The 14850-nt window shown below is 42.1% G+C and overlaps 1 protein-coding gene across 1 annotated transcript in view; it reads right to left on the bottom strand.

The window, feature by feature from the left end:
• The window catches only part of FAM110B (family with sequence similarity 110 member B), a 150068-nt gene extending 136075 nt beyond the window's left edge, over window positions 1–13993 (bottom strand). Inside the window, exon 1 of the mRNA XM_019548360.1 lies at window positions 13826–13993. The gene's annotated coding sequence lies outside the window, so the exon portion shown is untranslated. The remainder of the gene's footprint in view (window positions 1–13825) is intronic.
• Between the last annotated feature and the right edge of the window lie 857 nt (window positions 13994–14850).

Raw genomic sequence — 14850 nt, 5'->3', positions numbered from 1 at the left:
GAGCATAAAGTAACAGGCTAGGTTTATGGGATGTCTGCTTAATTGTCCTGCAGTTTTTAAGGAGGCACAGAAATCTCCCATCTGGCTAAGCACTTAAAATGTTAGTTCAAACTTAGTAAAATTCTGCTTTATCATACTCAAACAGCTAGACAACACTAATGAATCCAATACTTTAACTAAGTCTAAGTTATGCTCAGAAATTTAATTTACTGGGCAAGCCCTAAATGGAAATCTTTTGCTAAATACTCAAGCAAACTACAGCTGCCACGTATTCATTTTGAGACAGAGCTTTTCTCTCTCCTTTCATTTCAACTATTTCTGTCTTTCTAACCCTTATTCCTATTCCAGTGGTAAAACCACATCCCTATAGTGTAGTTCTTGATCAGTACCAATTAACTCAACTATTAATATCCTCTTGCTTTCAAAAGCATTTTACTACAATGCATATAGTAGTATTAAGTGGGTTATTTTCATGATTCTCTCTCACTCACTCTCTCTCTTTTGGCAGAGGGGGGAGGGGCTGGATTGCATTACCGTGAGGAAGTATAACACCCACTTTAATTTATAGTGCTATACAAGTAGCTTCATAGTAAGTTATGTTGGGCTCCACTCACACAACAACAACTAGTAATGAGCTGTACTAATAAAGCACTTTTATTCAGAAATCAAAGACTGCTTTACACTGGTACATAAATACATCTGTTACTGTAGGATTTTGTTGGTCTATGATGTTGACCTACGACAGTCTCTTTCTTTTTGAAGTAAGTGTATTTTTCTTTGCAAGAGGTAATGTTTTTTGTAAGCGATATCTTTTATTGGACCTACTGCATAGTTGGGATAGATTTAGACAAGCTTTCAAATGCAATGGATTCTTCTTCAGGTTGTCTTCTTCCATTCAAAAGTTTGTTCATATCTATCTCAACACTGCAGTTGGTTCAATAACAAGTATCAGCCATAAAAAAATCTTGCCTCTCATATTTTTCTTTATGGCTTATTATTTCATAGATATTAGGGCTGGAATGGACCTCAGGAAATCAGAGTCCAGCCCCACGCCCCAAGAGAGGGAAGTCAGCTAGGGTCAAAGGATCCCAGCAAGATAAGTGTCCAAACGCTTCTTAAAGGAGTCCAGAGTAGGTGCCTGCACCACCTGCAGAGGGAGCCTACTCTAGGCCTTGGGGGCTCAGACAGTAAAAAACGTTTTTCTATATATCCAGCCTAAAACAGTCTTGGAGAAATTTGTGACTCTTGGTCCTTGGCATCCCGTAGGGTGCTCTGGCGAACAGACATTCCCCCAGATCCTGAGCATAACCCTGATGTACTTACAGGCTGCTACCAGATCACCCCTGACACTGCACTTTTCCAGGCTGAAGAGTCCTGTGGCTCTCAGTCTGTCTTTGTAAGACCTGTTCTCTTGCCCTCTAATCATGCACATGGCTCTCCTCTGGACTCTCTCAAGCTTATCCACACCCTTCCTGAATTATGGAGCCCAGAACTAGATGCAGTACTCTAGCTGAGGCCTCACTACGGCCAAGTACAACACTAGGATGACATCCTGAGATTTACTTGAGAAACATCTATGGATGCAAGCCAGAGTTTGGTTTGTTTTACCAGCTGCAATGTTGGATTGGTGGCTCACGTTCATCTTGTCTTCAATCATGACCTCCGAGTCTCTTTCGGCCTTGGTGCTATTGAGCTGAGCCTATAAGCATATTGCGGGTTCCCCTCCCCACCCCCAAGGATGCAGTACCTTACATTTGTCAGTATTGAGTGTCATTGGATTTGTATCTGCCCACTTTTTCAGCCTGTCCAAGTCAGCCTGGATCACCAGCCTATACTCAGGTGTGGAAGCTCTACCCCAAAGTCTGGTGTCATCAGCAAACTTGGACAATCTACTTCTGACACCAGTATTCACGTTGTTGATAAAGATGCTAAAGAGAACAGGTCCAAGGACAGAGTCTTGGGGGACACCACAAGTAACGGAGCACCATGACGATTCACTTCTGTCGACCACCACTCTTTAAGTCTGGCCTTGGAGCCAATTCCCCAGACACCAGACTGTGATGTAGCCAAGGCCGCAGTTGGCCAATTTTTTTCCAAGAGGAGATTGTGGGACACCAGATCAAAAGCTTTTCTAAAGTCCAGATATATGACGTCAGTCTCTTCTCCCTTGTCCAGGTGATATAAGTCACCTGATCATATAAGATGAGATTGGTTAGGCAAGACCTACCCAAAACAAACCCGTGCTAGCTGTCCCTCAGGATGTTGCCATCAGCCAGTTTGTCAAGAATAGGCACTTTGATGATTTTTTCTAGAATCTTACCAGGGATTGAGGTCAAGCTGATTGGCCTGTAGTTCCCTGGATCTACTTTCCTCCCTTCCTTGAAGATGGACCATTAATCAGGTTAGCTTTTTCCTGGGTGTCGGTTGTCAGTTGTCCCATTTGGTTTAGCTGGGGTCCAGTGTTACCCTTGCTTTTCTTCCAACTCCCCACATATCTGAAAAAGGACTTTTTTATTGTTCTTAATGTGTGTAGCCAGGTAGAGTTCAGTTGCAGCCTTAACTTTCCTAGTCCGCTCCCTACAGGTATGGACTGGTGCAGAATAATTCTTCTCTGTGGCAATTCCTATCTTCCATCCTTTATAAGCCTCTCTTTTTTGGCATAGGAGGTCCATGAGTTCCCTGTTGAGCCAAGGGGATTGCTGTGCCCTTTTGAAACCTTTCCTCCAAGACGGGATGGACATCCCCTTGTGCTTCCAGGATCACTTCCTTAAGGAGCGACTAGTCCTCTTGAATTCCTCTCCCTGTTGAGTCACGGTCACATAGTGCCTCAACAACAAGCCTCCTGAGCTTAACAAAGTCAGCTTTCCTAAAGTCATGGATTTCTGCATTGCTGACCGACTTAACAGCTTTGCAATGGATACTAAAACTGATCAGCTTGTGGTCATGGTCTCCCAGCTTTCCTTCAATCTTTAGGTTGCCAATTAGATCATCCCCTTTAGCCAGTAGCAGGTCCAGCAGCACTTTACATCTTGTTGGTCAGTAAACCTCTTAGGTCAGGTAGAGCTCATCCATGCACGTTAGGAAGCTTTGCGACTGTTCGGATTTGGCCTTGTACTCTTCCCACGAAATGTCTGGGTAGTTAAAGTCTCCCATGACAACTATGCGCCTAGAGTGTATAGCCTCAAGCAGTTCCCTGGTGAATTCCTGGTCAAGCTCTTGTTCCTGGTTAGGGGGTCTGTAGTAGACATCTACCATTGTGTCCCTTGTACCACATTCCCCATGCATTTTAACCCAGAGGGTGTCTGGTAGCCTTCCCTGGATGCCAGTGTCAGCTTGCAGGGATGTGTAGCTATCCTTGACATAGAGAGCTACACCCCCATTGTTTTTACCTGTACAATCTCTCCTGTACAAGGTACAGCCATCTATACCTGTGACCCAGTAACAGGTAGAGTCCCACCAGGTCTCCGTTATTCCTATTATAATTTCCTTTCCCTTGTAAAGCAGCTATATTCAAAAGAAGAGCAACTAAAATGATCGAGAGAAATTAAAAAAATTCTGAAAAGAAAGGACTGAACAATATTAGGATCCTTTCCTTAGGAAAGACTTAAAGGGAAGAAGTATATAGAATGAAGGATACAGAGAAAGTAAATCAGTAGTTTCTCTTGTCCCCCATTATAACACAAAAAAATGACTATCTAATAAAAGGTGGAAAATTTTTAAAAAAAATCAACAATAAATAAATACTTTTACAGGCAACAAAAAATTACATACACTATGAAACTCACTGACACAATGAACTTTGCAATATTCAAGGAACAATCAGGCATCAATAAAGATAGCAAAATATCTAGTTACTACAATGAAGGAAAACAAAAAAGTTTGGAACAGGTAATAAGATTCTTGGTTCAAGGTTTAAGCTACTCTGGCCACTAGCATAATGGAGACTATATAATGGATTAGACTAGGGGTGTGAAAAAATATAGCCCTCAGGCTATATTTCATCCAGTAGGGCTGGGTGAAGCTTCGATCACTGATTCAATTCAGCAGAGTTTCAGCAGATGAATCTCCAAATCCAAATCAAATCAGGAGACCCTTTAATTCCTCTGAATCAAATCGGAACCCTCGAAACCGATTCTGAAGGACACAGTTTTAAATGTTTTTCCTATATACTTTGAGGTACCAGGCGACTCGTGAACACTGAGATGGCGGGGTTAATGGAGCATCCCATGGGAGTCCAGGCTGGTTCCTAGTACACTTGGCAGTGGACCCAGAAGTGGACCAGAAGCACTTCCGGTCCACTTCTGAGTCCGCCGTGAAGCATACAGGGCTCCCCCGCCCTGCCCCCCGGCTCAGTGACTGGTGCCTCCTGGGTCGGGCGAGCACCCAGGGGCCCTCCATGGCCAATCGTGGAGCTGGGGGGGATGCTCTATCCACCCCACCATCTCAGCATTCACGAGCTGCGCCTGGTACCTTGAGGCATGTAGGAAAAAAAATCTGAAGCTGTGTCTATGGCCAAATCGCTGATACTCTGAATCAGCATCCAATCTTCAGATTCATATTTGGCTGAATCAAATCGGGACAGTGATCCAAAACAATGAATCGAATCACTGTCCCCCAAATTGGGCCGAATCCCAATTGAATATAGCCGTCTTTGCACACCCCCAATATCCAGCCTGTAGAGACGTATTAACCAGCCCACTGTGTGGCACATGGGTTTTGGACTGAACCCACAAGTCATATATGTTGTGTGAAGAACTGGCCCCATGCACATGGTATATAGGACAGATCTGGTGAATGCTACAGGTGGGGCTGGATACAGTATGCATTCTGCATGGGACCAGGGCTGAATCCAGAGTCAGCACTGGCTGCATGTGGCTCACAGAACCACATCTGGCATGCATTCCACGTGGACAGGATACAAGACTAGTTCTGGCACGCATGTGGCATGCAGGACTGGGTCCAGGGTACTCATGGAACCCACCGCAGACCAGCTCTGTGTGTTGGATCCAGTGCCTTGGGCTGGTCTGTGGGCCCAATACAGCCCATCCAGCTCAATAGGCCACATGAGTGTTGACAACCCTGGACTTAGATGGATCTAGGTTTTGATTTATATAGGAATTCCTAATATTGCTATAATATGCACATATTTTCTACTGCAAACATGAAAATTATGAGTGCACCCAGCCACCTAGTTAAAAATCTAAGCATTTATAGTCCTCACCCAGAATTTAAGTGAAGGCAAGACATGCTCACAGTATCTTAGAGAAGCTGCCATTTACATCAGTGCCTGTACCATTTGATTTTCTCTTTGTTTACAGCTAAAGAATTGTGGAAGACCGCAAAATAATTGTGGAAGAGTCCTCTTCCATTATTTTTACTTTGTTAACTTATCTGAATATTAATTTATATATTGTACTGATTTAATCCATGATTTAAATCAGTACACTATATACTACTAAATATTGCATTTAACCCAAACACTTCACTAAGTAGAAGTCTTTCTTTAAATAATCAATTACAAATCAACTAAAAGCAGAGATTGAAAAGCTATCTTCTAAAGAAAGGTTTATTCTCAATGGTTGATATAACCATTAGAAAGGTGTAGTTCTAAAAACTGCCACATAAGCCATTTCCTTGCAGGTAAAATAGGCTACCAGCTAAATGATACAAATGGTACAGGGCATCTTCCAATGTCCACTGATTTCAATATTAACAGCACTGCTTAACCAGATTTAAGCTTACTACTTTATGCAAGACAGAGGTGATACAGACTGTTTGCACCTTATTAAGGCTTGTTAAATGGTTATTTATAAGGCCTCCCTCTAACACCAGCTGTGAAATTGACAGAAACTAGTCAGTTTCACAACTGCTAACAGCACCACACAGCACTGACAATGACTGACATGGGCTAAGGATTAACTGCCTGCTCCAGGCATTGGACAGTTTCCCCATTATCAAGGGAGGCTGAGGCTTCTTATACTTTAAATAGAGCATTTCCTTTAAATGTTACATTTCTTTGCCACCAATAAAATATACACTATAGAGATATACATCTAACTTAAGCGATTTTTTTCAAGCAATATCTTGATTTCTTCAGATTCTTAGTAATGCTATGTTTTTACTGTGATAAAAGGCTAAATAATAGATTGCTCTGATTGATGAGAATATCACTCAGATTTCATTATTTCTGAAGTTTCCTCTGCACCTCCAAAAGTATTAGTTCATTAAGCTGCAGCTTCTGCTTTTCACACTACAGAAAACTGCTTGTGGCATCTGAATGAAGAATTTCAATTTCACAGTTTATATGGAAATGCAGTGCCACTAATCTAAGCAAGGAAAGGATATTATGTGGTACAATGAAAACAACAATCAGAATGGAGTTCAGACAACATTATGACACACAGGCTGAACTATAAATGCACAGTGGAGGAAAAGGGAGGGGGCTGAGAGGAGATAAAAAAAAAGTATACAACTACCACAGAGTTTTAAAATGCTGTCAGCTTTGAACTAAAATTCTATCTGAAACAAAGTATCATTGAAGCAGATGTCAACATTTTTTTAAGGTGAAACTGTACCTTAGTTACAGATGTTGACAGCTAAAGTCAGAAAGTGCCTATTTAAAAATCTTACGTAAAGGGAAATGCCCAGCTGGAGCAGGGCGAGGTGCAGGACAGAGCCACGAACCAGACTCATCCAGGGGGGAGAGGTGGGCAGGCTACCTACCATAACTTTTTATAGTACCAATAGTTAAGGAGTCCCTGTAGAATGTTTGACAAGTTATGTGAAATTCTTGCAGCATTCCTGCAAGAATTAGCAAAATAATTATCCAAGTATTACAAATCCTGATTAGCATAACCTAGTAAAATGACCAAGCATTGGCAAGACAATCTCCTGGAGGCACCCCAGAAAATAATTAAAGGTAATGCTAGATTTGCAGAAACCATCTAGTAGTGACTAAAATCCTTTATTATGTTTTGCTTGGCAGTTGCTGTGTAATAAATAGTGGTCAGAGCACTAATCATTTCATTGTTACCTTAGCTCAACAATACTATTAATAAATAGCAGTATGTATATAAAAAAAAAATTTAAAAAAATGCATTAAATCACGTCTTGGGTAGAGACTGAATTTTCAATAATTTGGATCAGTAACAGAGAATTATTTACAAGTTGGGGGGGGTTTGGAAAATTAAGTCTGCAAGTCTTTAGTTCCCTCTAGACAGGTTAAAAATTAGTTCTAAGACTTGAGAGTTTGGGTTCATGTACTTCTATGGAAAAAATCTTACACAGGATCCTTTTTCAAACAAGAAAATAATATTACTATTGGCAGTGGAGGAAAAGGGAGGGGGCTGAGAAGAGATGGAAAAATTATACAGCTACCACAGAGTTCTGACTATTGGCATGATCAGAAAACTGGAGGATATTGGGCTCAACTGTGGGACCATTAAGCATATACGAAACTCGTCACAAGGTAGGACACAGAGTCCAAATGAATGGATCGGTGTCGTCCTGGTGAGATGTAGGCAGCGGCATACCCCAGGGGTCAGTACTTGGCCCAGTGCCATTTCATATCTTCTTCAACAACCTGGATGAGGGGTTGAAAAACCCATTGGCCCAGTTTGCAGATGACACCAAGATATGGGGTTGTCCAGACACACCCGCAGATAGGCTGCAGATACAAGCAGACCTAGAGAGGCTGGCGTGTTGGACAGAATGGAACCAGATGAGGTTCAACATAGAGAAATGCAAAGTGCTGCATCTGGGAAGGAAGAAGCCCCACCACACCTACAGGATGGGCATCGCTAACCTGGCCAGCACTACAAATAAAAGGGATCTAGGGGTAACAATAGACCACAGCATGACTATGAACTGGCAATGCGACACAGTAACTGCTAGAGTCAATAAAACTCTGGCATGCATCAATCGATGCATCTCAACTAAATCCAAAGGGATTCTCCCACTTTACTCAACATTGCTGCTTACCAATTGCAGCTTACCGTTATATCAGAGGCATATGTCAGGGGCTCGGTGAACAACTGTTTACCAGAGCGCCCTGGGGGAAAACTAGAAACAATGGCCACAAACTCCAGGAAGATAGTTTCAGGCTGAAAATTAGGAAAAACTTCTTTGCAACTAGGGTGTCCAGATGATGGAACAAGCTTCCCTCAGAGGTGGTGGAATCATCTACCCTAGAGTTCTTCAAGAGAAGACTGGATGTCCACCTGGCTGGGGTCGTCTGACCCCAGGTGTCTTTCCTGCTCATGTAGGGGCCTGGACCCAATGATCCTTCAGGGTCCCTTCCAGCCTTATGATTCTACAACTGTTCTACATTTGAATTATCTTTATTTTAACTATTTCTGTGAGAGCCAAATAATAGGGATGCACCGATAAAGATTTTTTTAGCCAATACCGATTATTAACGAGCCATATCGGCCGATACCAATCTGACTAACGATATGCAGCCTAGCATCTTTGAGAGCGGTGTCCAGCTGGTAAGTCTGTGGTGGGAAAAAAGGGGTGGAATGAGCACGGGGGGGGGGGCAGACACTGCCCAGCTGGGGTGGAGCGTGGGATGGAGCTGTGGGTGGCTCCCTCTATTGCATGCACCCTTGGGGGAGGTATGGGGGTGGCGATTTTGCCCCCTAGATCTGCGCAAGGGGTGAGGGCAGGCTGCTGCTGTGTGCTGGGGCCAAAAGCAGTGCCAGGCTCTTCACAGCAGAGGGGGTAGGCCAAGACTGTGCTCAGGGTGGGAGGTGGCAGTGGTGTTGGAAGGTGGAGTTCAGGGTGGGCTACGGTGAATTTTGGGGTGGCTGTAGCCCACCCTGTAGCTCCCTCTCCCAGCGCTGCCACCTTCCCCTGGTGCAGCCCCAACCCAACCCCTCTACTAGGAATAGCCCGACACCACCCCCAAGCCCAGCCCTCAGCAGCAGCACGCCCTCGCCCCATGCCCAGATCCAGAGGGAACATGCCCCCATGCCTCCCTCAGGGGTGTGCGCAGCAGCAGGAGCCACCCTCTCCTACTTGCGCCCCTCTCCCGATGAGTCCAATTCATGGCTCTGTCCCATGGCTCGCCCCAGCTGGGCAGCACCTGCCCCTGCCCCAGCCCTTCACTCCACAGACTTACTGGCCAGATGCTGCTCTCCAAGCAGCCAAGCTCTACTCCTCGCCACGTACATGCATGCAGCATTTATCACCGACATTATTGTTCACGTCAGCCAAAAAAAGCTGATTGCGAATAATGTCAATTTTCCTTTCACTGATGTCAATATAATATGGATTAATGCATCACTGCACCTCTACCAAATAAGCCATTCTGCAAACTTAAAATCCTCAGCTAGCCCCCTCCATGCTTCTTCATTCCTTCTCTGCACTCAACCAAGTGAGACTCAGATGCAGTCACTCAGTTTGGAAAAGGTCTTCCTAGTACAAAACCTACTTCCTAGACAACTTCTACTAGTCTCTCAATCTATCCAAACCTTCCATACACCCTGAGGTTGCTAAATTGCTGAGTCATAATGAAAGGCTGGACAAGAGAGAGACCTGTGTTGAAAGTTGTCTGGGAAGCAGAGGTAGCAGCTGTAGTACAAAGGTACCTTTTAAGACTGTTGCATGCTAGTTTACCAGAGAAGACTTGCTCTAACAGACTTTATTAGGTGCAAGTTTCCATACTGGGGAATGTTATGTATTCATAAAAAGAGCGGAAGAGACTGCATGGGTACATAAAGGGAATTAAAGTAAAATTAAGGCTTTAGTCAGGAAGAGTGCAGGATCTGGGGCCTACTTTAATGAATATTATGTGTTATGAATTTCAGCATGGCCCACATTGCCCTTCCCATATTGCTTAAATGGGACAAAGGTCACATTATGAAAGAGGCTAGGAATTACTGAAGTCAAAGAAACAAAACCTATTTTCAAAGCCCAAAGTCAAAATAAAGTTGAAGCCATTACCAAGCTTTCTGCTTGAGCATTTAATTGAATAAATCCATTGAGAAAACAGTATCTTCCAAACGGTCATAAAATTCGGCATAGTATGAAAATCTGTTATTTTTTGTTGAAGGATAGCGACATTTTAGGTAGCCAAAAAATTACACTACTACATCTGACCTCTTTCAGCTAAAGAAAAGAAAATGAAAAAGGATGAGTAAGAAAGGCCCATTCTTAATTTTCAAAAGTACTCTTGTACAAAATAGAAAGAATAGAGCCTTGAACAGGGGCTTGATATTCCATACAGAAAACAAAAGCACAAATCTTTTTCTGCCTATGTAGATTTTAACAAAGTCTACATGATACAAATAGAGTGCTTTGGTCAGTATTACCACCATGGCCTGGTATTGCAAGTACCTCTGCCTCATTAAATGCTCAAGTTACTAAATGGGTTAAAGAAATCGAAAATAGACTGAATTTGTTAGATTGAAATTTCAATAATACTCTTAGTGGAAAGAAAGCAATAAAGAGCAATGAATAAAACTCTATACCATTATATCCCAGAGATAAAATAATGACTAAAAAAACTAAGTCATCAGTTTTTTGGTTTGCGGTACAGGAGTTTACATTTGAACACAGCTGGATCCCACTCAGGCAGCCAGCTCCCATGACAGCACCTTCAAGCTATATTGATTTCTATGGGAGAAAAGGCACCATAAATCTGCCTCAACAGCATCGCGTCATTCTTTTGGTTGGCTCTAGAAGGTAAATTAAATGTTTTCCATTAGTATGGTAAAGAGGCTATACAGTTTTGTTTTTATTTCAAATACAGGCTCAAGTTACGGAACACTTCAGCTAGCTATGTGGCAAGAACTACATGTTTAATATTTGTAAAGCCAGCAATTCATACTTAGGTGAAAACAGATGTGTGTACTGCACAGTTCCCAGGACTGTAAATGCCTTTAAAATATATGTTGATCTTGAGCTTTTTTGGTTAAAACAGAGGAAATTGAAGCCAAACCCAGGACTTCTTTTTGGAGGGAAGGGGAAAAAACATCAGGCAAACACATAAGCAGACGAGCAAAGCTGCAGCACAACAAAGTACAGTTTTAAGAAGCTATAAGCATATCACTTGAGGTAACAAGTGATATTTCCTTGATCAATTATTCATGTAATTTACAGCAATAGATACAGTTGCATCGGTAAGGGAAAATAAAACTAGGGCAAATACAACCCTCAGAACTACGAATTGCCCTCAATTTTCACTGCAACATTTGGCCATCATTTTACACCATGTGTTTCTAGTTAATAAAATATACACCCTGCCCCACATAAAGAGAAAGAAGGAGAAACAGAAAAAAGTACAAATTGATTTGCTGGAAATAGTAAAAGCATTCAAGACCACATTTCAGTCCTACACTCCATGAATTATTGATAACCAACACTAGCTTAAACTTTGTGCATGAATCATAAAACCTCCTGTTAAGTACAGGTATATCTGCCAACCACTATGGAATTATTCAAGTGCCTCTTATGAAGCTTTTACTTACCATATTTGCTCAAATATAAGATGACCCTGAATATAAGATGATCCTCCAATAAATTAGCTTCTATATATGGAAATATAAATTAGTTATAATTTTTCAGGTATGGAATCTAATTATTGGAGGCTTCTCCCAAATTTGTTCCTCTCCCACTACTACACCAAAGAAAATAAATCTGGGGAGGTCAGGCATTTCTCTTGCCCTCTTCCCCCCTCCCCACCCCCAATTTCTTCCCCCTGCAGCTTCCTCCACACCCTCCTTATTGTCAGTCTGCTCTCCATGAGCACATGGAAATGAGAAGCAAGTTTGAAAACACTGTCCGTGAAATAAATATACCTGTAGCAACTTGCATATACTACAAGTACCCATAAACTTAGTTCACGCAGAACTGATGCATTTTGCCTTTTCTGAAACCACTCCAACTTACAGTTTTTTGAAACCACTCCATAAACACACTTTTAAGCTGTACATATATACCTACTTATATACAATTCAAGCGATGCATAATACTAGTTCAAAGCCAAAAGGCTCATGATTTACTGCATAATTCACTGGGCTGAGCCCCCAGCAGAGTCAACAGCATTTCAAGACATGGTGACCCCACAGCTCAGCACTGCTCAGTACATTGGTGTACTGCAGACGCCCCCCAAAAAGGATCTATCTGCTAATTATCTCCCCCCCCCTGCATTCATGACTGAAACCAGGCATTTTTGTCAGGAGTCTTGGGATTCTCCAAAAATTTTTATGCACATGAGATGCAACGTGGTCCAGCTCACATAGGGCAGGCAGGGCTACACTGATTATATGCAACAGGCTAAGAGAGGGAGTGACAGAGGGATTTGGGGTGAACTATTTGGTGCCCATTTTGGTGATGTCTGCCATACATTTAAGGCTGGTGAAGAAATAGGAATCATTTGAAATGGAAAAGAAAGGTGCAGATCAGCGGTGGGAGTGGAAAAGGAAGTAGAAATGTATTTAATGTACAGATTCACCATGACCTGAATGTGTGTCAGCACTGAGGGAGACTGCATGTAATAGACAATACTATATACCTTATTCAAACTGGCGGCACTCATCTATCCGTGTGCGAGAATACTTACTGGTTGTAGCCGCACATACGATGTTTGAATGATTGAGTTGTGCTCAAATCAAGAAGATTTGAAACTGATTTGGCTGATTTGACCTGGAATAGGAGTTGGTTTTTTGGGAAAATAAGTGTGGTAGGTCCCCAGAGTATGTTTGCCCAATATAAGCCATATATTTTATAGTCATGCCCAGTGCTGTCTGCAGTTAATCAGCTTCATGGCTGGTTTCCATTACTGAGCACATGCTGCTGCTGGCAGCAGTTTTATGATAGACAATATATTTAATGAGGTTTCCTTGTACGTGAATGTAAGGATGAGGGTCTTTTCCTCCCACACTGATGGGGAAAATAAAAAGTATTCAAGTAAATACGGTACTCATTCTCAGCCTGTATAAAATTTAACTTTTTGAAATACTATTCAAAAGAGATACTACCAACTACAAAAAAGTGCATCTCCAGCACAAAATGTTCTATTGTAACAAGCAACTCAAAGTTACCGTGAACAAAACGGGGAAATATTTGCTCTTCCGTTTTTTCAGTTTGTTCACTTTGGGTTTTTTTTAAGTGTTATATATAATTATTGGTCTCGTCATTTTGTTGATAGCATAGCAGGGGTCAGACACCATGGGCCAATGCAGGCTTCTCTTTGCCTCTCAGAAGGGCCAGTGCCTGTGGCTATCCTTGCCACTAACCTTATCTCCTTTGCAGTGAATGTAAGCATAGATGTAGCAGAGCAACAGACTCCACAACAGAGGGAAGTGAGCTCTGCAGAGAGGGTGGGAGTCACTATACAGCTCTATGCCATTGATGCCCCTCTACCAAATGGCACTTTACAGGTGGGATTCATCCCACAGGCAGTAGGTTGCCAGCCCCAGCATACACCCTTCTGTAAATCTTTCAAGACGATGCCCATCTGAAAACAGCAACAATGAGGCTGAGACTGAAACTGAAGAAGGCAACAGAAAAAAAAGAAGAGGAAAAGTGTATGAGAAACCCTAACTACATTTATTAATATTGCTCTCAGGATTGCATGCAAGACCTTTTAAAAGTTTGTAAGGCAGTGACCCTACATGAAAATCCTGGCTGTACTGAAGCCAGTGTAAGTTTTGCAATTGGTTTCCTTTGTACTAGGATTTCACCCCATGTCTCTGCAGCAAGCAGTGCTCAACAATACTGGGTATTAAAAAATGCTCAATACATTTAATATGTATATTAAACAGAAAATATCCTCATCTTTCAAACCTTAATATCTTGATCTGAAAAATGAGCTTCTTACCTTGATATAAAATTTCTAAGCCTCTAAGTCGCACTGAATTATTTGGCATTTCTTTTCTTAACAGAGAGTTTAAGTGATATTTCATCTCATCTCAAGCAGTTATCTCCATAGAAATTCCAGGAGATTCCTTGAAGAAGTGCCTAGAAATATAGTAACAAGGGAGAATAGTTAGCTTGATTGATGTAGTCTCAGAAACTTCATTTTAGATATAAAAATAATTTCAATGAGTATCAAACCAGTGCCTTCCAAAAAAAAAAAGAATACTGGTGTTAAAAAATCAGATATGTACACTTTTGGAGAGGAAGGGATTAAAATAAAGGACCAGAGGATCGTAAGATATAGTGCTGGAAAGGACCTCACAAAGTCATCTGGTCTAGCCCCCTGCTCAAGGCAGGATCATCCCTGACTAAACCATCCCAGCCAAACTGTTCTTGAAATCTTCCAAGGATGGAGATTCCACAATTTCACAAAGTAGCCTGTTCTGGTTCCTCCTAATCTCCAACCTAAATATCCTCTGCAGCTGCAGTCTGAGACCACTGCCCTTAGTTCTTTGCTGTACAGCCACAGAGAAAAACCCATCTCCATCCTTGTCATAATAACCTTTTAGCTATTTGAAGACTGTTAGCAAATCCACCCTCAGGATTCTCTTCTCCAAACTAAATAAATTTAGTTCTCCCAGCCTCTTCTCAAAACTCCCGCTTCCTAGGCCTTTAAACATTTTGCTGTTCCGTGCTGAACCCTTTCCATCCTTCTTAAAGTGTGGGGTCCAAAACTAGACGCAGTACTGCAAGTGAGGTTTCACAGATGTGATGGACAGAGGAAGAATCACTTCCCTTGATTCGCAAGTGATACTCCAGTTAATACAAACCAGTATGCTGTTGGCTTTTTTCCAACTGTTGGCTCATATTCATTTTATGGTCTATTGTAACCCCCAGGGCCTTCTCCACAGTACTGTAGCCTAGCCAGTCATTCCCTAGTCTGTATTTATTCACACAATTATTCTGTCCCAAGTGCAGGACTTTGCC

Source organism: Crocodylus porosus, unplaced genomic scaffold (genome assembly GCF_001723895.1).
Source record: "Crocodylus porosus isolate Cpor-Errol unplaced genomic scaffold, CroPor_comp1, whole genome shotgun sequence".
NCBI classification, from domain to species: Eukaryota; Metazoa; Chordata; order Crocodylia; family Crocodylidae; genus Crocodylus; species Crocodylus porosus.
The sequence above is the reverse complement of the archived record's forward strand: the minus strand, read 5'-3'. Positions and strand labels throughout refer to the sequence as shown.